Source organism: Globicephala melas, chromosome 4 (genome assembly GCF_963455315.2).
Source record: "Globicephala melas chromosome 4, mGloMel1.2, whole genome shotgun sequence".
Classification (NCBI taxonomy): domain Eukaryota; kingdom Metazoa; phylum Chordata; class Mammalia; order Artiodactyla; family Delphinidae; genus Globicephala; species Globicephala melas.
The window spans coordinates 99,016,176-99,041,677 of NC_083317.1; the positions used below are offsets into that span (position 1 = coordinate 99,016,176).

At 36.7% G+C, this 25,502-nt stretch overlaps 1 pseudogene; it reads right to left on the bottom strand.

The window, feature by feature from the left end:
- Window positions 1-25,076, bottom strand: part of LOC115857582 (dysbindin-like) — a 108,827-nt pseudogene extending 83,751 nt beyond the window's left edge.
- Between the last annotated feature and the right edge of the window lie 426 nt (window positions 25,077-25,502).

Below are 25,502 nucleotides of genomic sequence, written 5' to 3' on the forward strand. Positions count from 1 at the left end.
TCAGATGCTTTCTTAAGACCTCTGAGATTTAATGACAAGACAAATTTTTTTGTTATTGTTGAGGTGAAGCCATTAGAAAACAAAGAATATTGGGTTGTTTATTTTATGGTTTCGTTTTATTTTCCTCCCCATCTGCACTTTGTGAAATCTGCTATCATTTTAAGTTTGTCTAGCAATACTACTTATTCATAACTTACTTATTTCTGATTATCTTCTAGGCACCACTATGACATTTTAGGCACCTGACATCAAATGAAATAAAGTGACTGAGATTTTGGTTTTATAGATCTAATGTTCGATTTTCTACTAGTGTGAAACAATAAAAGAGAGAAAACACTTAGCACAGTTCATTTTGCTTTTTTTCCCCAAAAAACATATTGTATTAGTTTGCTAGAATACCACAGACTGGATGGCTTAAACCACAGAGATTTATTTTTTCACAGTTCTGAAGGCCAGAAGTCCAAGATTAAGGTGTTGAGAGGTTTAGTTTCTTCTGAGGCCTTTCTCCTTGGTGTGTAGATGGTCACCTTCCGGCTGTCCTCATGTGATATTTCCTCTGTTAATGTGCAGCTATAGTGTCTCTCTGTTTGCCTAAATGTTCTCTTCTTATAAGGACACCAGTCAGATTGGATTAGGGCCCCACCATAACACCCTTATTTAACCATAATTACCATTTTAAATACCTTCTCTTCAAATTCAGTCATAGTCTGAGGTACTGAGGGTTAGAACTTCAACATATGAATTTGGGGAAGACATAATTTAATCTATAATGTATCATTAATAAATTCATAATATAAATAATCAATAAACACTGATTTTGCATATATTTTTCAGTAATTGATACATTAGTGGGTAAAGTTTTATAAAAGGCAAATACCTGGTTACCTTTCTGATACCAGATTTAAGTGTTACTATTCAATGTTAAATGTAACTTTAGTCTAAACCAAGTCTGAAGTATTCACTTTGAAGTATCTCTCTGCAATTGTAGCCCTGAAGGGAATATCTAGTTTGTTCTCTGAGTTTTAATTATAGATTATTTTAGGATTTGGCAATAAAGGACTTTTACGAATACTTCCCCCATTCTCTATCTCTGTTAGAGGAGGTCTTGTCCCAATCTAGTAATGAAACCTATATTTAAATATAAGAATCTTTGGCTTCACAGACTTTTATTTTGATTAGTTGATGTTGGCCAAACTCAAATTATTGTGGTTGTGGGCCTTTTGAAGTATTGTTCTAAATTTGTTGTTTGTCACTTATTATGGGTCACAAAATAGATTTAGTTTGTGAGATCCATTATTATTATTCCAAATGAAACAGACTAAAAGAGAAATAACAGAGTAGAGCATAGGTTTTATGCATTTCAGGTGTGTGTGTGTGTGTGTGTGTGTGTGTGTGTGTGTGTAGTGTCATGATGTAGAAAGTGTATTTTTAATGTGCCAGAGTTAAGAGGTTCAAAAGTCACCATTCTAAACATATTGTAAAAAGGATAAGTATCAGATTTGCTTCTGAATCAATAATCAAAATGCCCTATTTAATTAAAGATTTTAAGTAATTTCTGAGCCTTTAGAGAAGAGAAGAACTACTTTAAGCCTAAATCCACAGGTACTTAATGAAAAACCTTTTAACTGGGGCCATAGTAGCCAAGAATATGCACTTATTATCAGCTATAGCTATACACTTTATTTTCTCATTCCTGAGAACCACTTATACACCAGCCATATCACTTAGAAATAAGTGTGGCTTGTGATGAATGTTGTAGACAGAATTTCCCTTGGAATTCAATGTTACTAATAGGAAATGCTCACCTTAATGGATGACTCCAGATAAACTGAGGGGTTATCTAATTTTCAAGATATCACCTAAAGGAACAGAACAATTGGGCCACTGTCTCCCAGATCAGTCAGTTCCTACTCTGTTGTCAAGAGTAGGAGATTCTTCCAAGAGGAACATATGTACCTGAATTTTGGGGTCAAAACTATGCTGTTATGTTTTACTGGCATATTTTCTTATATATTTTACATGATATTAATATTAGACAACAGCACATTACTGCAAATTTTCTGATAATTTAAAAGATGCTTTATCTTTTTCAAAATTGCACTATTAGTAAATAAATATATTTGGTATTTTTATTATTTATTTTTTCCTAATCAGTGCAATCAAATCTTTAAAAGAAAGCCCCTGTACACACATTTATTTATAAGGATCCATGATAGTACTGCTATCATGAAAAGATAAACAGGGAAATAAACAAAACATCTAAAACAACACAGATATTTTGGAAAAATATTTGGATGAGATAGGAAAGAACAGCTGAAAGATACAACAGATAGAAGAAGAACATATTTAATTTTAGGCAGAAACTATTTAATAATTGCACCAGTTAAAAAGAATAATCTGTTGCTTAAAAAATGAAAGATAACATAGTAGAATAAAATAAAAGCATATCTGATAATGCCTAGAATAGACATTAAGGGGAAAACAACAATGATTTCATAGAATTTAAAAAATAAATTATTAACACCTAAAACAGATAATTAGCATTATTTGTAATAAAAAGAACATAGTATAAGTTTTAGGACTCATAAAGAGATACTAATAAGATAGACCCATGAAAGGAAGAGACTGCCATTAAGAAGAGAACAAATAAAACATAAGAGAAGTGAACTTTGCTAAAAGAGCTTGTGTATGCAATTTCAATGTGTTTTAGTCCCATAAAATTTACCAAGTAAAGCAAACAGATGACCTAGAACATAACCAAAAGAAAATGTAAGCTATTTCTAGGTCTATTTTCCTTAACATTAGACTTCAGAAGACAGAAGACAGAGGAAGATAAAATAATGAACCCCCAGATTTTTCCAAACGAGAACATTTAGAAACACTTATAATGGCAAACAAATGAAATAATGACTAAAACAAATAGTCAAGAATTCTGAAAGTATGTCATCCCTTCATAAAAGGAAATATAATTTGAAATTAAAGAAACCTATCAAAATAAAGTTACAAGTAGGGAACATATGAAACGTATGAAGTATATTGCTGCACCACTTTGGAGCAGGAATATGGGAAAGGAGGAGTGAAACAGGGCAGAATTCTTGTTTGAACTAGGACCCTCAAAATCTGTCTTGGGGTCTTCTAGGATATTGCTGTTTAAAGCTGGCTTTTCTTTCGGGGTATTTTTAGGGACTTTTTGAGATAAAAATCCCCATCACCAGGCACTTCCCACTAATGGTTGTTTTTACCCAAGAGAGTGAGTCCTTGCTTCATGTGGCTGCAAATATTTCTTTTCTCAGTTCCAAGACTTCTCTTGGCTCACAAGTCTCATTCTGCTGACCTCTCTTCTCCTCTCCAAGTGGCAGCAGTATGCAAAACTTAACTTCATTTATTCTTTTTTTTTTTTTGAGGTATTTACAATATTATATGTTGCAGTTATACAACATAGTGATTCACCATTTTTTTGGTTGTTGTTTTTGTTTTTGTTTTTGTGGTACGCAGGCCTCTCACTGTTGTGGCCTCTCCCGTTGTGGAGCACAGGCTCCGGACACGCAAGCTCAGCGCCCACGGCTCATGGGCCCAGCCGCTCCGCGGCATGTGGGATCTTCCCGGACCGGGCCTTGAACCCGTGTCCCCTGCATCGGCAGGCGGACTCTCAACCACTGTGCCACCAGGGAAGCCCCACCATTTTTAAAGGTTATACTCCATTTATAGTTATTATAAAATATTGGCTATATTCCCTGTACTGTTCAATACATTCTTGCAGCTTATTTATTTTATACATAGTAGTTTGTACTTCTTAATTCCCGAACCCTATCTTGCTCCTCCCCTTTTCCCTCTCCCACTGGTAACCAGTAGTTTGTTCTCTATATCTGTAAGTCTGTTTCTTTTCTGTTATACTCACTGGTTTATTTTTTAGATTCCAGATATAAGTAATATCATACAGTATCTTTCTCTGTCTGACTTATTTCACTAAGCATAATACTCTCCAAGTCCATCCATGTTGTCACAAATGGAAAAGTTTCATTCTTTTTATGGCTAATTCTTAACAAATGAATGTTTTCACAACCTTCTCTTATTATTCTTCAAGTAAGGGAAAGCATTTAAGAGTCTTCAAGACTCCCAAAACAAGCTCTCTCCAATTCTTTTGACAATGTGCATGTTGCATCTGACATTTTGTTTGTGAATTTTACACCTACTGTATGTCCATGTCACACAGAAACTTCAATTTTTAAATATCATTGCAAGAAAAACTAAATTAAAAAAGAAAAACGTAAGTAGAATAATGAAGGAACTTCAAGCTAAGTTAAATAAGGAAATCTTGACCTTGTGGCTTTGACTATGTAATAGATAAATTTGAGGAAATGATATTTGTCTTCAAATATTTGAGGAAATAAAATTAGAGTTGTTGAAATATTGACAGAGAATATAACTGTTTCCAGGGTGTAAAACCTTATAGGAGAGAAGTTTTTCTCAATAAAATTGAGACCTTTCTAAGAAATTAATGAATAAAAGTTGAATGAACCAACAATTAATGAGTGAACACAAGAAAAACAAAACAGTCATCCTCATAAGCAATAAGATACAAAGGACACTGAGTTTTGAGATTACCTAAATATTTCCCCATATCATTCTTTCTTGTCATAAAGTTTAAATACTCAACATTATAAGTGCGTGGAGGACAAACATACACACACATTTTCTCACACATACTACATCATTTGCTATTCAGGAGGTCTAAGATCCTTTCATCCTGCTCAATATTTTTACTGTATTCATAGCTTTAGAATTTTGTTTGGCGAATATGCAAACATATCTTATCAAAATGAAGTTCTCATTTTAAAAAATGCACTTTAGATACTGGAGTCAAAAATTACTTAGTAGTCCTTGATTTTTGTGTTTTAGGGCCTTTGGTTTTCAAAGAAAGCCTATTTTAGAAAGCCGAAAAACTACATCCCTATTTCACACTGACTGGGGCCATACCAAAACAAAATTTTTTTTTCCTACTCTCTGAAAATAAATTATTAAGTAAGGCAGAGAACAGTTATTTTATGTTTAAATATTTTTTAAAAAATTACAAAATTAACTGAAAGAAATCATTATTCTTCTCTGCTATTGTTTCAGTGTGTGACCATCTCTAAAACAACGAGGACACAGTCCCATAGGTCTGGGAATGATATGGACAGATGGACAGAAAAGTCCTCTGGGTTCTTTATTAGTTTCTGCCATTCTTGAAGTGGTAATCAATAAAAAAGTTTTCTCATAAAATAAATTGAATATTTCACTGGTAAAAAGTGATTATCTTCTTTATTCCCATGGCTGAGCTTAATAACTCACAAACTCCTTAGGCATTTTGTGTTGTCTATGAGTTATGAGACTTTCATACTCATAAAAGAAATAGAATAATCACTCTTCACTGCAGAGATATTCTACACTCATTTTAAATCAGTAAGAGGCACATGGTTCCTTTTGATTGCAAGAAGACTGAATAAACATGTCAGGTATCTATCTAAATTCAGATGTATGACACCTGAGGATCACTATTTTGAAAAGGGATTTTATGTCTGCATTGCCAATAATTTGTTTTACAAGTCCGGATATTTTATTATACTTGACTTGAATTCGGAAAATATGATTCTGTATGGCCTATTACATTTTAGGAGGGCTCCTTGACTTATTTTGTAATTGCTTATTTAAGCATATCACCTTCACGTTAAAAAATACAATTAGATTATTTTAGTCTGTCATCATTATATTTTTATAGAAAGAGATTTAGCAATTATGTTAACTTGTAATTTGTATGTATCATCTGCAGAACACCCACTGTGGTATATAAAACTGTGGGGATTCCAACAAAATTGGTTCCCTGACAAAAACAAGGTACTGCATAGACTGCATTAACAGAAATGACTAGATCAATTGAACTCTCCTGAGAAACATAAATAATGCGTCTCTCTATACTTACTGAATAAATAACCCTAAACAAGACAGAAGGATATGATAGTGAGACAACATTTTATATTTTAGAGGTAGCAGTCCTTTAAAAATAACAGTATTGTTCTCTTTTCATTTATGAAGAAACGCTGGCTGGAGACGTTGAATAATTTATTCAGGAATACCAAATTATATTTGGCCAACTGAAAAACTAGAACTAATAATTAATTAATTTTATTTTTTAAATTAACAAATTTGAATCTTCTTGGTGTACAACTTTAGCACATGTATAGATTTGTGTAATTACCACTATAATCAGGACATAGAATGATCCCAGTGCCCCAAAAACTCTCTTGTCCTGCTCCTTTGAAGTTGTATCCTCTTTCTACCGCTAACCTCTGGCAAACACTGAATATTTTTTGTCACTGTAGTTTTGACTTCTCCAGTATGTCACATAAATGGAATCATATAATATATAATCTTTTGAAACTGACTTCTCTCAATCAGCATAATGCCTTTGAATTCATCCATGTTGCTAAGTCTGTCAGTAGAGATTATTATACCTATATATATATATATTTTTTTTTTGGTGGGGGGGGTTCACGCTAGCTCTCCTGTGCATAGTAGAGTATAGGCAAGAGTAGAAAAAATAAGAAAGGTAGGACAGTAAGGAGGCTAGAGCTATAATCAAATGTGAGAAATGGTGACATATTCTGGAGGTATTCATGGTAGATGTGAAAAGAAACAAATATAATATATATTTGGAGGTTGGGATTGACAGAATTTGCAGTGTGAGGGAAAAAAAAATCAGGCATTATTTTTTGCTGTCTTAATTTCTGTTGGCTTTGAGGTTTCTCTGGTTTAGACAACTCTGTACCACCTTATTCCATCCTATATTTGCTCTCCCTAGCCCTAGTTTTCCACTGAGTGAGCAGAGTAACTGTATAATTAGATTCGGTTACACAACCCAAATAGGACACCATATTTAAGGTGTGGAAAAAATGTTAAATGTCTTATTTATGTTTTTGCCAATGAAGAACCTAAAATCCACTCAAATACTCAAATACAGTAGAAGAGATATTGAAAAACTGGCAGAATGTCTTCAAGTGCACACTTAGAGTAAATGTCATACCAGACTACTGAAGAATTAAGTATTTGTTCAATTGTATTTTTGTTTTCAATTTTTATTTGCACTGCCTAACTTAGCAGCTTATAGAATTATTGGATTGAAGAACTGGTTGTAAATTAAAAACAGCACACAATAATATTATTGATTTAAATGGCACTGTTTATATCTAAGTAAAATGTTTATCGGTTATCTATGTATGTATGTATGCATCTATCTAATATTTCATACAGATTCTCTTTATCCTCCAAACCTGTAAGTTACATTAACTTTTTACAATTTTTACATGATTCATGTTAGTTCTGTTCAAAGCAAAGGGGATCTGTGGTCAGATAAACAGAATAACACATTGCGTGTATGACTCTTACCCTTTCCAAAGGTAACTTATGCATACTTCAGATATATTCTAAGAATTCATTATTTAAAGCAAGTAATATATGTTATACTTAGAAAACATGGTTTTCCTAGGATTAACTCCAAGTATTAAAAGAACTTGAAATTAACTGTGGATACAATTTTTATTAATATGTTATATGTAAATTATTAACAGATTAAGAAAGTAATCAAAAGTCATATCAAATATTCTTATTTATATCTAATATACATGTCCATAATTTTGCAAGAATATACATACATACATATATAATCAAGAGCAATAGAAAATACAAATTTTAATAAATAGAAAAATAGAATGACTGAGGGAAGGCAGCATAAGGAAATGTCTCTGAAGTAGGGAGTATTTTGTTTTCATGTTTACTTGATCTGCTCTGTTTGCCTGGATCTCACTGGAGTAATCTATTCACCAGGATTAAACATTCATGAGTCCCTTAAAAGCAGGTGTTTAGTTTTTCCAACTCTGAATATGGGAGTTCCAAAAAGGCTTCACAGAAAAGTGAAGCTCTCATAGGGGAGTGTTTCTTTTTGAAATGTTTAATTAGTTTTCACTGAATTTCAATAAAATTGAGCTATTGACCAGAACACCTGCTTGGCTTTGAAGACCACTTTCAATTTAATTTTAGGCTTGTTTAGGTTTAAGTAAAATTAAAAATATACCAGCAGCATTTAAAAATTAAGATGTTATTTGCATTAGTTCCTTTGGTAAATACTGTTACAATATCCATCTAGAGATACTCACTTGATAGTAATAAGGATATCATAAGAATATCTATGGGGTTTCATAATAATTTAAAATTAATTAAAAGAACTAGTAGTTTAAACTGTAATCATTTTCAAACACAATAAACACAAGAACATCTTAGTATTTAGTGTTCTTAGTATTTAGTGTTTTTAAATTATTATTTATAATACATTACCTAGAATCCCTCTTTTCATTAGCACTTCCTATTAAATTTTATCAAGTAATATACAGTGGAATTAAAATATTTTAATGCTATTAAAACAAAAATTTTATTCAATCTAAATCAGTATTTTTAAACCTAGAAAGTTGTTTTGGGGAACACGTATTTATATGTGTGTGAGTTTAACACTGTGAAATATATACACACACATTCATACATGCATAAATATGTATATATATAATGCATTATTACAAAACACATATATATATATTTTTTTTTTTTTTCATTTTTTTTTGGTACGCGGGCCTCTCACCGCTGTGGCCTCTCCCACTGCTGAGCACAGGCTCCGGACGCACAGGCTTGGCAGCCATGGCTCACGGGCCTAGCCGCTCCGTGGCAACTTCCCAGACCGGGGCACGAACCCGTGTCCCCTGCACCGGCAGGCGGACTCTCAACCATTGCGCCACCAGGGAAGCCCCAAAACACACACTATTAATATAAATGACATTGAGCTTGAAAACTGAGGCCATTTTTTAATGAATGTGGTTATTTTTTCCCCATCCTTTTGTTTTGATCTATTTCATATAACAGGATAATACCTTAGTGAATACATTGCTGGAGGAAATAGGCTGAGGAACCAAAAAGGGATGAATATGGTGTCCACAGACTTTCTTTCCCTCTTCTTCTACACTGTGGCCTCTTCCTTCATTCCCAGACATCCAGGGCCATTTGCCTATGCTTAAGCCATCCCCTTCACCACTTTTGGGTAGTCTTTTATTATTGATTTACTTTAGATATAATTTTATAAATACTTGTTTCATTGTAAATTTTCATTGAAATAAATTAAAATCTTGGTGTGAAAAAAATTATGACTCACAACTCCTCTAACAGTTATAACAGGTTTCTACCATAATTCCATCTGGTTTCTTTAACGTCAAAAATCCAGAGCACAACTTAAGGCTTAAAATAAGTAATGCAACTTATTTTTTAATAACCATGTGCATTTCTTTAGAGTACTGAAATAAGAATTTAGAGCTTGAGTTCAAATTCTGAGTCTTAACGTATGATGCTTGGGTAATTAACTTAAACATCCATGGATCTAATTTGTCTTCTCTGTAAAATCAAAGGGTTTTTACTAAATAATTTCTAATCAAACACCGATAGCAAACTATGGAAATGAGAGCACAAGACAGAAAAACAAAACAATTTCCCAATGTTAGGGAAGTAGCTAAATGTGGCGATATGGTTGATAATCTGGTGCCCTATGCAAACATTAGAATTCATGTTTTATATAGCATATACTAGGGGACAACACTCCTGATATCATGGCAGAAATGATTCCATTAACAAAGACAATGAACCTAATTTAACATAGAAAATAAAAATACACCTAGGAAAAATGCCTAAAATAAAAAGTACTATAATTTTATTGTATTTTTCCCCTGTTTTAGGAGTATGTGTCCTTTTTCTATACTTTTATATTTTTTGTTTTATAGAATTATTATAATTTCTCTTATTATTAGGAAAACCATGCTATTTTTGAAAATGATGGATTGATGTACTTTTAGGCAGTAATACCAAGGCAGTATTATCTTGATCTCTTGCCTAGTTGTTCTTAGTAGCATAAGCTGTGAGGATCCTGAGAAAAACAATCACAAAGAAAGCAAAGCAATAATTTATTATTAGCTAAGATTTGGCTTACTCCTATGGTAGAGCTCTATCATGCTAAGCTGGAATATGAACATGGCACCTTTCTGCTGTACTAGGAAAGCCAAAGTCTGGAAATACGTCTTTTCTTTAAAGTCAAAACAGGTTTTCTATTTATGGACTGACTTATTTGTACATCAAGTATTTATTTTGCACCTGCCATTTCCTCCAAGCAACAGGAAAAAAAACCCATAAAAACCCCTGCCTACATGGAGTTTATATTCTAGTGGAGGAAGAGGAGATAGACATTAAACAGGTAAAGAAATAAAAGGTAAGGTACATCAGGTAGTAAAAAAATAATAAAGTCTACTAATACAACATTGTAAAGCTACCATACTCCAATAAAAATTTTTAAAAAAGAAAAAGAAAATAATAGGCACATTATAATTTGCACAATGGTCCTTTAAAAATTAGGAGCAATGATAGGAAAAAAGAAAGATGTATTGAATCTAAATAAATCTCCCTGCCTGTGCAAAATTATTTTCTTCAATATACTTTGTAATACTTCATCTAGGCTAGTTTTAAATACCTCCAGGGATTGTATTAGAAATACTGTACAGAATAACTCTATTCTCTAAACTTGCTAACCATAATGAGTTGTAATAAGGGTGGAGTGGCAGCCAGAATAATATTTCTATTAAATTTTTGTCAATTTAAGTAAAAAAAAAGAAAATAGTAAAGTCTAAAACTTGAATGTTAAATAGGGAACAGGGAGAGGATACAATGATTGATTCAAGCATATCCTCTGCACCAGAGTAGAAGATGGTTTAGCTCATGAACCACAGAACTGTGAGCCTTTGAGCCTGGGGCATCAGGTAAAGAAGGATGTCCTATACAACAGCATCCATATTATGGCATATGAATGGGAGAGAGAGAGAGAAATACATGAAAGAAAAGATGGTGGGGCTTTCTTTCTAAAGAGCCTTGGGTTTATGTCCCCTTGAGACTCGTGGAAGTGAGAAAGCAGGAAAGGAAACTGATTCCAATTAAGGGAGCACAATAAATTAATGAGCACCTTCTTTGGAAAAATTAACCTTACTGTTATTTCTACTCCATTATGTAGGAAGAAAAATGCAACAGCAAAAGAAGTCTCAAAAAAAAGGAAATCACAGAAAATAGCCATTAATTTTTACTACTTTAGCTATATTAGAGAAAGTCTCAAAAGGGACCATAACTATGTATATTCGAAATTTTAACTCAGTATACCAATATTACCCATTGTCATGGTTACTCATTTTATTATTCTAAAACCTGAATAACACTTTTACTCTCTGGGGATGAAGTGACTTGACCAATTCTTGGAGACTGGAAGAGGATGCTATGGAGGAGTTTTGAGTTACCTCTAGAAATTTAACAAGGATTGTTCCTAAAGGGATTATGATCTATGATCTATAATCTAGCAGTTACAGATCCACCAGAAATATGACCATCAAATGGCTCTGTCTAAGCAGAAATACTAAATATACCACTTAGGCATACTAAATGGAGGACAAGGGACACAAGATTTCCTTCAGCCATTATAATTATATTTCCTCTTCTTTCTTGGATTTGATGTAGGCCCTTAATATCTGTTGTTAAAATGTGTCTTCTACCAGTCTATCCACAGTTGATATTTTTAAAATAATGGCTTTTATGGTATCTAAAAATTTTAAATGACATACATTAACTCAACACTGAACTATGCATTTTCCATATATAAACTCCTGTAATTTTCAAGCGTGTATATATATATATATACACACACACACACACACACACACACCCCTTATCTGTTAATTTATAATTATTCAAAATTTTTACACATCAAAAAGACTGAGACTTAGTGTAAAAGTAAGGAAATTACCAAGTTTTATACATATTGTAAGTAGTGGAACCAGAAGTGAAATCCAGTTCTTGTTTCCAAGCCTCTGTACTTTTTACTGACTAAAATTTTCCTCAGGCATGAGGACAATGATAAACTCATACTTTAGAAAGTATTTTATTTCTTTTATGTCATGTAATCATATCATCAGCTCTGTGAAGAGGGTAGGATAGGCATTTTTATTCCCATTTGACAGGAGAATGCTTTTGAATACAAAAAGTGCTATACAAATGTAATATGGCATTATCGATGTCTTTGAAAACTAAACTTCAGTGGTAAACAATTGAAACACAATATTTACTGTACAATTCTTCCATTTATTGCATCAAGATCCCATTGATTTTCTAGTGTGTCTAGGACTAAGTCAACAGTATGTGTTTAGTGATGAAATACAATCTAAGTTGATGATAAAGTTGTCAGAAGAAAGAAATATACAATTATCAACATTTGTGCTAAAACTTCAGTTGTTAAAAATGAAATGCTCCTTCAGGACAACAAGCTCCATTGCTTAAAAATACAATTTTATTTCCTACACAATGCACTCTCTTAGAGTTCCTGAAGTTAAATGAAGCATAGATTGGGGATATCCACCATTCTCATCATAGCTGTTGCAAAATCATGGAGCACATTGCAAGCTCAATGGGAAAGAAATTAACTGCCCATCTGTGCAGTATATATTTTTTGGCTTCTCATGCTTGATTAGTGGGAGGATTTTTCAGTATACGATAATCTAACCATTTCACAGAGATTATGTGTGAAATTGAAACACGAACAATAAGATCCTTCCTTTACCTCGAATCTTCTAGAAACAATTAGGACCTACTGCATGAATAAGTTATATTATTGCGATTTAACAAACATATTTGAGAGAATTAGTATCTCTGAATCAGACAGTTAAGGATTAATGGCCTCAAAACTAGCATTTTGTGGACATTAGATATGAGCCCTTTAGGAGTAAAGTAATAGCTATAATATTGAAAGGGGGTTAATATTTTTGTGACAAAAATATAAATGCTGTCTGAGAAATAAATGGTTTGCATATGACTTTGCTAGTCCTCATTAGAGAATCACCAGCAAAACATGGGCATATTCTGCTCTAGTAAACAGAAAACTCTTCACAGAAGAAGTCAACATATAATCAGTAGACTTATAACAGTGAATATAAAGGAATTTAATGGAAACTTGATAGTAATCATTAAAAAGCAATAATCAATGTAATAAAATAATGTATAACTTCAAATGATTGAGATTTTTAATTATGGCTATTTTACACAGTGCAAAGTCTGAGCAAGGACTAGAAGATGGTGAAATAAAAGTATAACATTCACGTTCAACCAATATTTCTCATTTGTCTACATTAGCTCACTTATGGAGCAGGAAGATAAAGTTCAAAAGATAAGGAGAAGAAAGGCATTCTAAATCAAAAGTGCACTCTACTTTGTAACCAATAGCAAAAAGGTAATATATTCAGTAAGATGTTGCATACCACGCAGTCATAGCCTGAAAATTAATTCATTATTTAGGTAGTGTTTAGCCTTTCATTAAAGAAAAGGAGTGCAAATAATAGATCTTCCAATACAGTTAACATTCAAATTATCTCTAAATGTCAGCTCTTTCCTTAAACATTTTAAGGAAGAAACTTAAAAGCAAATATGTGGCTTTGCTATAACAGAAGTGAGAGCCACAGGTTATGAAAAGAGGGAGAGGGATGGGGATAGGAATCAACTAGCCAGCCTGGGTGAACTTCGAGCTTAATTTGGAAAGGTTATAAGTCAGTTTTTGAAACAAAAATGCTGTTAAAAATCACTCAAAATTCAGTGGTTTATTACAGCAAACATTTATTCTCATGTTCACAGGTGTGTGGATTGGAAGAAAGCTTGGGTAATGTCAGCTGGGCTTGAATGGACAGTTCTACCTCAAGCAGTGGTTACATTCAGCTTAGATCCAGCCTGTGGGTGGAGCTCACGTCTGTCATGTATTTTTTATCTTCCTTGGTTAGTGGCTACCCAAGACATGTTCTCTTCTAGAATAGTGGTAGTGCAAGGGCCAGGTCAAACTACACAAGCACACTTACAGCTTCTGAAAATACAACAACCACTCCTAATCCACTGGCCAAACCAAGTCTCATGGCCAACGCCCAAATCAGAGAAATAAGAAAGTACACTATGATATACTGAGAGGAGGTGCTGAAGGCGTTTCCTAGAGTCCCTATTCAAAACATAGGGACTCTAGGAAACAAAGTCATACAATATACTATAGATTGGAACAGAATTTCATGGGGGAAACAGATAACACACCCTTAAATGGGTCTTTGTTACCTGCAGTGAAAATCACAGGCAAAGTGAAGAAAATGGTTCACTGAACATTTTGTTCTATGATGAAAGTCCAAGATTTGCATTGATTTTATTTTCAACACAAACCAATTACACCAGGTGAATATAGAGAATCTTTGAAGGAACTGTCCATGATAACTACTGGGTGAAGGTGCAGCTAATGTTACAGAATCTCAGCTAAACCTGGAGTATATAGTAGGGTTTATTTACTTTTTGCCTTGTTTTACTCTGACTTTGATTTTTCATGTTTTGCTGTCAGCAGGAAATAAATGTATAGGAAGGGGTCCAACCAGAAAAGCAAAGTAAAATATCCATGAGTACGTATTAATATTTCCCTTTAAAAATAATATTTTAGTTGCACTAAACATTGTATATCTGTACTAAATAAATCAAATATATAGGGAAAATTACAAATAAACTCATGTTATTAATCTAAATTCTCAGTCCGTTATTATTCCCTAGCATACTTTAAGCACCTACTATGTGTTAGTCACTGTGTGTACTCCTGTGGTTACAAGGATGAAAATGACATATTTTCTGACTTGAAGAACTAGTGCAATTGGGATTAGACTCTTTAGACATTCTTTCTATCCTTACAGTGGTTGATTTTTTTTTCTTTTAAGAAAAAATATTGGACAATAACAGGAAATACACTTGACTAAGTTTTAGGAATTTGGATTTTAGCCCTAAATTTGTCTCTAATTATACATGCTACTTAAGCAAGTGACGAGAATACACTGTATCTATTTCCTCTTCTAGAGAGTGGAAATCATGGTATTTGCCACACATATTACTAGAATTTCTGTGAAGGTCAAATAGAAGTGAACATAATATCAAGTTAAAGAAAACTATGGAAATTACTCTTTCGGGTCTGTATCATACTTGTGATTCTTTGGTCACATGACATGAAAATACTAAAACTTAACATTTGAATTTTGCTTTTAATTTTTAAAAATATTTCCCATATATTATTGTAGAATAATGGCTCCACAAGTGTTCCTATGTCCTAATCCCTGGAACCTATAAATATTTTTCCTTAAATACTGAAAGATACTTTGCATATCTGATTTAATTAAGCATCTCGAGACAAGGAGATTATTCTGATTTATGTAGATGGACCCAGTAAAATTACAGGATCCCTATAAGAAGGTCAAAGTGAAGAAAAGTAAATCTGATGGAAGCAGAGGTTAGAGTGATGTGGCCACTAGCTAGTGAAATTGGTAGCCTCTAGAATCTTGAAAAAGCAAAGAAAAAGGAATGTCCTAGAGCCTCAAGAAAGAACCAGCTCTAGTGACACCTTGATTTTAGTCTAGTAAGACTGATTTTGGACTTCTGACCTCCAGAACTAAAGGTAATAAATTTGTGTTTCCCTATGGAAATGTGTGGCAATTTGTTTTAGCTACAGTAGGAAATTAATATACCCATGTATTACTTTATCTCTTTATTTTGTTATTATATTACTTTATTCATAGTCTTATCTCCTTATTACAAATTCTTTCCACTTCTTTCAATGTATGTGCAAGTCACTGCTTTTACTCAGTATTATTTACTATAGACACATGTTTTTCCCCTTCAAGAGAGAAGTGATTAGTCATTTCAAAAAACCTAACAAATATTAATTTATTATCTATATATCAAATTTCCATCATATAAATACTATTAATATATATTCATTTAAGACTAGTAAGAATAGAATTATATTTTTAACTAAAACTACACATGAATGACAAAGAATTTTCACATACAACTATGAGATAATATTCAAATGATATTTGCTAGAGTTTATACAAAAGAGTGACAATGGAAATGCTTACCACTAGTTCAGAGAACCTAAAACTAGGAAAATGAGCTAATACTTAGCTTATACACTGAAAAATGAGATTTTTAACCACAGGTTATAAACCATGAAATCAATGATTTGAAAATTATCAAAAACCTAACAAATGGGCTTCCCTGGTGGTGCAGTGGTTGAGAGTCCACCTGCCAATGCAGGGGACACGGGTTTGTGCCCTGGTCTGGGAAGATCCCACATGCCGCAGAGCGTCTGGGCCGGTGAGCCATGGTCGCTGAGCCTGCGCGTCTGGAGCCTGTGCTCCGCGATGGGAGAGGCCACAACAGTGAGAGGCCCGCGTACCGGAAAAACAAACAAACAAAAAAACCTAACAATTGAAACAGAGCCAAGAAGAGACATAATTTGAAATAAAAGAAGAGGTAGATGAAGAGGCCAAGTAGCCTTGTAATTGAAGCAAGAGAGACGGATCTTAGAGGCAACATAAAGGACATTTTGAAGTCAGTAAGAGAGAGAAAGGGAGAATGAGAGAGGGGGGGAGAGATAGCGGACAAGAGGAAGAGAAATAAATTATATTATAGTGCAAATAGATGTCAGACCACCTATCCAATACTGGATATAGATTATGTAATTAGTATAGTAATATTTTATATATGTAAAAAGTTTTGAAATTCAGGGTTTCTGCTAGTTTATATCTGTTAATTAATTACAGATTTTCTAAGAATTTGATTCTCTGACAGATAGAAAAATTTTAAGGAGTACAGATTTTCTTGGCCCTATTCTGACAAGTAAAACAAACATGGAAAACAGGAATAATAAAAATCCCATATTGATATGGCCATACCTAAAATAAATTGTGACTATATAAGCACAGACCCCAGACCCCCTATGCTGGTGACTCTTATCAAAGGGGAAATTAGCCTTTGGAGGCTAAGGAGAAGGAAATATTTAAGTAAGAAGAGTACCTGCTTCAGAGTTTGAAAAGACAATTGGTGGTACACATTCAATACCACAAGGACTTGACATATTTTTAATGTAATAAATGTTTATGGTTAAAAAGGAGTGAAGGACAGAAGAAATAATGAGGAGGAAAGGAGACAGGAATGAAGAGAGGAATAAAGGAAAGAGAAGAATAAAAGTATTATATGATAATTAAAATCAGATTCAGGGAATAACATGAGTTTGCAGGTATGATAGAAAATGGGTTAACAAATCAAGGAGGAAAGTTTGGTGAACTGCAGCGTTATGAGATGCTAGTCAGAAATTGTTTTTAATGTGCACTGATGAAAATCCTGTGCAAAGAATGTAAAATCACCAGAGGCAAGATACAGTCTTAGGAATTGAGTAAGTAGAAATTTGATGTGATAGACGTGCATTTTAACCTCTGATGTGATAGACCTCGTTTTCAATTCTAGGTTCCAGTTTTCCTCTTTCCCCACCTCTTTTTGTTTCTAGTATAGGGGTATATGTAGGGAAGTCTGGGAAACTAGCAGAGAAGTCAAGTCTTGGGGACTTAGGCATAAATGATAAGTGTTTAAACTGGCCAGTCCTCAATGAACAGTAAAGAGCTCTTCGAGGGTTGAGCTCTCTCTCTCTCTCTGTCTCGCTGTCTTCCTCTCTCTCTCTCTAATGTTCATGACCATAACTCTTAGTGGAGATATTGACTCTTTTCAGAAGCATCTTAGATAAGGGAGCTATTACTCTCCTGCTGGCTGTATGCTATTTCTGGCAGGTTTAGGTGGAGATAGTCTTTACATGGCTAGTGAGAATAATGAACTCTTTATTCACATTTATCTCTCAGTTTATTGAGCATATCATGCCTGTTCTTACTCTAGGGTCTTTATGTTACCCCTGAAATACTTTTTTTCTCCTTCAAAACTTATGCTTTCTTATAATTTTTCAAATCTTTTCCTTAACAGATTTTCCTTGGAAATCCTTTAATAAACATTCATATTCAGTGGATTTTTCCATCATAGTTCTTCCACCACAATTGTAATTATTTATTGTTTGATTATTTGTTTAACATCAGATGCCCTCGACTGTAAACTTCCTAAGCATAAAGATGGAATCTCTTTTATTCACTACCTCGGCTTACCTATCAAGGTGTCTGAAACATAAGTGTCTAACTTTTACCAATTAACTTAATTAATGGATGGAGAGGTGGATTGAGAGACAATGTATCAATTTGTGTGGCTCTCCTGAAAATTCACATGATTAAGTTATATAAACAAATAATGAAAGGATTGGCAATGTACTGAAGAACAAATAAAGACAGAATTCTCACACACCTGTAAAAGTAGCATAGGAAATATAAAAACAAAGGTAGATGGTGTTTATAAAAATGCTGAAAACAAAGCTGTTTTGCATGTTTTGTCCAAAACAAGAAAATTTAAACAAAACAGAACAAAATAACACTGTTCTGTTCTATGGTTTGACTGTTTTAACAACCTGGATCTGAATTAGCAAGTCCCTTCTTAAGCTGTTGCCTTAATTCTTCCAAAATATTTTTATGACTCAGATAGAATTCAGGATGTTTAACAGTCCTCTACACATGTTCCTGCTGTTTCATTCAGGCTGCTTCTTCTCTGGATATGGTTACTTACTAAGTCTTGATCTCAACGATGACACTGCTTTGTGAGGAACTTCCTCTCTATCAGGTCTAAGACTGATTTTCTAGAATAGATTGCACTGGTAGCCATTCCTGACCCTTCTCCTTTCTTAGTAGCAAAAAATTCTATCCCCTACACACCAGGCCAGTACAGCAGAACAGATGAGAGAAACAAAGGAGACCATGTATTATGGAGAGAGAGGGGTAGGCGTAAGCTTTGCCCGTTCTCTGCTCTCCCATTGGACTTTAAAAAACATTAGAGTGATCTTGGCCTTGATTCATAAATTCAGATAAGTTTATCTGTCAAATTGTGAAAAAGAAGTGGGAAGCATTTGTATTTTTATCAATAAATGGAGACCCGTTTGTTACAGCAAAATAACAAATAAATAATTTAAAAATAAATAAAACTAAAGGATACAGTTGTAGATGTTGTTTAAGAAGCTGTCCTTGAGGACATTTCAGTGTATCTTTATTTCTGTAAGAGAGCCTCAGTTTGATAATTAGATGTGTTATTTTACTAAAAGTGTCAACTTAGAACTGGCATAATGGGCCTGGGGATTCAGTGCACTGAGGATAAAATTTTGGGACATTGTCATTTCATGTTACCGTGGGATTAATTGAAAGCCTATGAAGTCTTAGCATTGCTGGATCAAGTATTCAACTGCTTGGATTTGAATTATGAATTATAACTTCTACTCTTCACTTTCTTTATAAAGAATCTTAAATTTTATGCATCATTCTCTCATCTGTAAAATGGAGATAACAATGATGTGTAGTTCATATATTCATTTTTTTGTTGAATCAGCTAATACAAATTAAAAATCTTAGCACAGTCTTTGGCACTCAGTACTCAATAGATGTTGGCAATGTTTATTTTAGCCTTCAGAATTCAACTGATAACTGAACGGGGCACGTGGTTATGGCATGAGCAACTAAAACTACCTTGGTCGAGGACATCACTATGGATCATAGAGCAACTAAAACAGAGATTAAGAGTTTCTTTACAATGGAACATTCTTCAGGGTGCAGGGTAATATCAGAGTCAGATGTGACAAAAGGGGCCTGAATGTATGTCTCCTGACACTGCTGTTCATGAAGAGGGTATCTTGTCATACAGCTGGTGGTGATCATGTTTACAGAGTCCAGGAACAAGGTATCCAGTGAATGATGTTAGTGCCCAGATGTGTGGTTTGGCTCTCCAGTGGTTTAATTATTTTTACCTTAATATTTTGTAGATTACTAGACAGTTTTATAAAATCCTAGTTCCTATCATTCCTATCATATTATCACTAGTAGTTTGTTAGGGATTGCATTGAAAATGTAGATTGCTTTGGGCAGTGTAGTAATTATCACAGTGTTGATTCTTCCAATCCAAGAACATGGTATATGTCTCCATCTGTTTGTATCATCTTTAATTTCTTTCATCAGTGCCTTATAGTTTTCTGCATACAGGTCTTTTGTCTCCTTAGGTAGGTTTATTCCTGGGTATTTTATTCTTTTGGTTGCAATGGTAAATGGGAGTGTTTCCTTCATTTCTCTTTCAGGTTTTTCATCACTATTGTTTAGGAATGCAAGAGATTTCTGTGCATTAATTTTGTATCCTGCTACTTTACCAAATTCATTGATTAGCTCTAGTAGTTTTCTGGTAGCATCTAAGGGATTCTCTATGTATAGTATCATGTCATTTGCAAACAGTGACAGTTTTACTTCTTCTTTTCCATTTGGATTCCTTTTTTCTTTTTCTTCTCTGACTGCTGTGACTAAAACTTCCAAAACTATTTTGAATAACAGTGGTGAGAGTGGGCAGCCTTGTCTTGTTCCTGATCTTAGAGGAAATGGTTTCACTTTTTCACCATTGAGAATGATGTTGGCTGTGGGTTTGTCATATATGGCCTTTATTATGTTGAGGTAAGTTTCCTCTATGCCTACTTTCTGGAGGGTTTTTGTCATAAATGAGTGTTGAATTTTGTCGAAAGATTTCTCTGCATCTACTGAGATGATCCTATGGTTTTTATCCTTCAATTTGTTAATATGGTGTATCACGTTGATTGATTTGCATATATTGAAGAATCCTTGCATTCCTGGGATAAACCCCACTTGATCACGGTGTATGATCATTTTAATGTGCTACTGGATTCTGTTTGTTAGTATTTTGTTGAGGATTTTTGCATCTACGTTCATCAGTGATGTTGGCCTGTAGTTTTCTTGTTTTGCAACATCCTTGTCTGGTTTTCGTATCAGGGTGATGGTGGCCTCACAGAATAAGTTTGGGAGTGTTCCTCCCTCTGCTATATTTTGGAAGAGTTTGAGAAGGATAGGTGTTAGCTGTTCTCCAAATGTTTCACAGAATTCGCCTGTGAAGCCATCTGGTCCTGGGATTTTGTTCGTTGGAAGATTTTTAATAACAGTTTCAATTTCAGTGCTCGTGATTGGTCTGTTTATATTTCGTATTTCTTCCTGGGTCATTCTTGGAAGGTTCTGCTTTTCTAAGAATTTGTCCATTTCTTCCAGGCTGTCCATTTTATTGGCATATAGTTGCTTGTAGTAATCTCTCATGATGCTTTGTATTTCTACAGTGTCAGTTGTTACTTCTCCTTTTTCATTTCTAATTTTGTTGATTTGAGTCTTCTCCCTTTTATTCTTGATGAGTCTGGGTAATGGTTTATCAATTTTGTTTATCTTCTCAAAGAACCAGCTTTTAGTTTTATTGATCTTTACTACTGTTTCCTTAATTTCTTTTTCATTTCTTTCTGATCTGATCTTTGTGATTTCTCTCCTTCTGCTAACTTTGGGGGGTTTTGTTCTTCTTTCTCTAATTGCTTTATGTGTAAAGTCAGGTTGTTAGTCCACTTCCTCAGTTTTAGGATGATTCCTTGTCTATTCAGGTATTACACAGGTACAGGGTCCATCAAGTTGGTTGTGAAGATTTAATCTGCAGCTCCTGAAGCTGCTAGGAGAAACTTCCCTGTTTCTTCTTTGTTCATACAGCTCCTGGGGTTCAGCGTTGGATTTGGCCCTGACTCTGCGTGTAGGTCACCTGAGGGCGTCTGTTCTTCGCCCAGACAGGATGGAGTTAAAGGAGTGCCTGATTAGGGTGCTCTGGCTCACTCAGGCCGGGGTCGGGGGAGGGGGGGGCGGGGGGGAGGGTACGGAATGCAGGGCGAGCCTGACGCAGCAGAGGCCAGCGTGATGTTGCAACAGCCTGAGGCACCCTGTGTGTTCTCCTGGGGAAGTTGTCCCTGGATCACAGGACCCTGGCACTGGCAGGCTGCACAGGATCCCGGGGAGTGAAGGTGTGGATAGTGCCCTGTGCTTGCACACAGGCTTCTTGGTGGCTGCAGCAGCAGCCTTAGCGTTTCATGCCCCGCCCGTCTCTGATATCCCTGGTGATAGCCACGGCTCGTGCCCATCTCTGGAGTTCATTTAGGCGGTTCTCTGAATCCCCTCTCCTCGTGTCCCAAAACAATGGTTTCTTGCCTCTTCGGCAGCTCCAAACATTTTCCTGGACCCCCTCCCGGCTAGCCGTGGCAGTAACCCCCTTCAGGCTGTGTTCACGCAGTCCACCCCAGCCCTCTACCTGGGATCTGACCTCCAAAGCCGGAGCCTCAGCTCCCAGCCCCAACCTGTTCTGGCCAGCTGGTGAGCAGACAAGCCTCTCGGGCTGGTGAGTGCTGGTTGGCACTGATCCTCTGTGAGGGAATCTCTCCGCTTTGCCCTCCGCACCCCTGTGGCTGTGCTCTCCTCTATGGCTCCGAAGCTTTCCCTCCGCCCACACCCCGTCTCCACCCGCGAAGGGGCTTCCTACTGTGTGGAAACTTTTCCTCCTTCACAGCTCCCTCCCAGAGGTGTAGGTCCCATCCCTATTCTTTTGTCTCTGTTTTTTTTTTTTTTTTCTTTTGCCCTACCCAGGTACATGGGGAGTTTCTTGCCTTTTTGGGAGGTCTGAGGTCTTCTTCCAGCATTCAGTAGGTGTTCTGTAGGAATTGTTCCACATGTAGATGCATTTTTGATGTATTTGTGGGGAGAAAGGTGATCTCCACATCTTACTCCTCTGCCATCTCGAAGGTCCTCCTATAACTTTTTATTTACAGTGTATTTTGTCTGATATTAGTATAGCCACCCCAGCTCTCTTTAGATTACTATTTTTCACGGGCTATTTCTTCTATCCTTTCACCTTCAACTTGTATGAGTCCAAAGTGAGTCTTTTATAGACAGTGTGTAGTTGGATCATGTCTTTTATCCATTCTGTCAATCTCTGCTTTTTGACTGGCAAGATTAATCCATCTACTTTTGAAGTAATTACTGATAAGGAAGTACTTCTGCTATTTTGCTATTTGTTTTCTGTATGTCTTACACCTTTTTGTCCCTCATTTTCTCCATCACTGCTTTCATGCTAATTTTCTGGTAGTATTCTGTTTTGATTTCCTTCTCTCTCTTTTTTTTCTTTGTGAGTGTGTACATTTCTTAGGGTTTATGGTGACAATGTGTTTTAACAAGTCAAGCTAAAGACCTCACACTATGTGTCATGTGTTGAGCCCTGTGCTGTTTGTGTTTTAGTGGCATCTCCTCAACATTCTATAGCTCCTGTAGTAAGCGGTGGTGATTGAGACCACAGTGATCACAGCCAGGGGCTGACCTCAGTGAGTTTCCTACATTTATCCATTTTACAGATGAAGAAACTGGGCTTAGAGGCTTTGAGAGATTGAGTGACTTGCCAGGTTTACAGAGGGGTCACTGAGCTGGGTGGCAGATGGGTGGGGCTGAGGAAAGGGCTGGAGAATTGGAGGTAGGAATCCCTGGACCTGATACTAAGCAGGGCTCCACACATATCTGCTGCACAGAGAAGTGTGGATCAGTGTGGCAACTGGACAGTGCTACAAGAGGAAAGTGCAGAGCCCTGCCTCTGCCTCCTAGTGCCAGTGGCCTAAGCAGATGCATGTTTTAGGTGCTGAATAACAAACTCCTTGTACTTACTCAGCTTCTTGCCAGCTGGGCCAGCGTCTCTGCGCCTCGTCAAGTTCCTGGCCAGGCTGACCATGGTGTGTCTCCCTGAAGGAGTTGAGGCTTGCATTCTGACCCAAGATGGATCGCTGGTAAGTACTTAGGTCTTGCTTCCTTGGAATTTGTTTCTGGAAAGGGAGTAATATTTACAGTTGAGCATATGGGGGAAAGTACATGTGGGGAATGTTGGAGACAGATTTAACTGGGGTCCCAGCAAGCTACTCAACTCCCAGGAATAGGGTATGGTCAGGACCTGTTTCTGTAGCCCTGGTCTCAGAGGAAAGGACAGTAATGCTGACACTGGTAGGGCAAGGCCAGGCAGCACAGGCTAGGGGACAGCTGTACCGCGCCCAGGGCAGCTTCACAGAAGAGTTTTCAGGTCTAACTAGGAAGATCCTGTGGGTCCTTAGGTTCCCAGCCAGACCATGCTTTCCTGTACCATCTCCCAATGGGAAGATCATGCCATGTCCTCAGGGTACTGCCTATGCTCAGGATGAGACATGAGAAGTGATGGTTGTAGATTTTAAGAAGCAAACCAACAGGTTGTGGTCAAAGAAAAACTCAGTGCAACAGTATCAGTAGTGGGTTGATGGTTCCCAGGATTCATGGGGACAAGCTGGCAGGACCTGCTGAACACGAGGCCAGCCTCACTGGGGAAGGGAGTATATGGGTGCTATCCCTGACCCCCAGGCCCTTCTGGAGGAGGGGTAGGATCCAGCCCTGTAGTTACCATGGGAAGAGCTTACAAAAGTGACCTTCTGCAGGAGGAAGCTTGGATTGGGATGTAGATGGGTGCCAAGCAGCAGAGAAAAATGGCACCCTACCCCTGGTCTTTCTGGGGCCCCCATGGTCCCAAACCCTCCCCTAACCACCCAAGGGCCGGCAGCATCTACCCCTTGGGGTGCATCTGTGTCATGTCAATTGGAGGGGCTGCCACAGAACAAGGGTGGGTAGGTGGTAGGTGCTCCCCTTTGCCTGCCTCATCTGGCCTGGGTTACCCTTTGGTGAGGTGTTCTACGCTTGGGGCATGGGGTTCACGGGGTTGCAGCAGGACAGCTGAAGCCATTGCCACTTCTTCCGTGCTGGGACAGCCGTGATTCGGGGTGCCCAGGGGTCGCAGGACACAGACCCCAACCAGTGGTGAGGAAGCCACAGCCTAATGGACGCACCTCACTGCTGCACCTTCTTCTCAGCTCTCCATCATGCTCATGCTGTTGCATTTGAACCCGCTCGTCCAAAGGTCATGAAGAACTGGAGCACTTCGAGAAGCAGCGGCAGCTGGAGCAGCTGAGCCCAGCCAAACTGCTGCTGCTGAGGAGGAACAGGGGCCACTGGGCCGACTGGCTCCAGGTATACATCTGAGGCCAGTCATACGGCCTGGCGGCCAGCGAAGCTCCAAGTTGTTGGGGTGCCAACTGTCACCATTTCCTCATGAGGCGGCCACAGATGAACCCCGACCCCCATGCAGGGAGCCAAACGCGGGCGGGGTGGGAGTGAGGGACTGCATTTGCGGGAAAGCCACGATCCCAGAGCTCCACTAGGAAAAACAGAAAAGCGCGCTGGCGCCGCCGTTTCCCGGCGCACTGAGCGCATGCGCGTCGCGCAAGCTGAGCGCGCCCAGTACGTCCCGCGGAACTACAGCTCGCGGAGCGCCGAGTCACGCCGCCGAACCGAGAATCCGGACGTCTCAGAGGCAAGGAAATCCCTGTCCCTTGTCTGTCCCTCTCTTCATTTTCTGAATAGTGCCTTCAGATGGCCAAAAGTTAATTTTGACAAAGGTTAATTTGTCTTTTTTTTCCTTTAAGTTTTGTGTATTTTCTGTTAGAAATATTTGCTAACCTAAGGTCACGT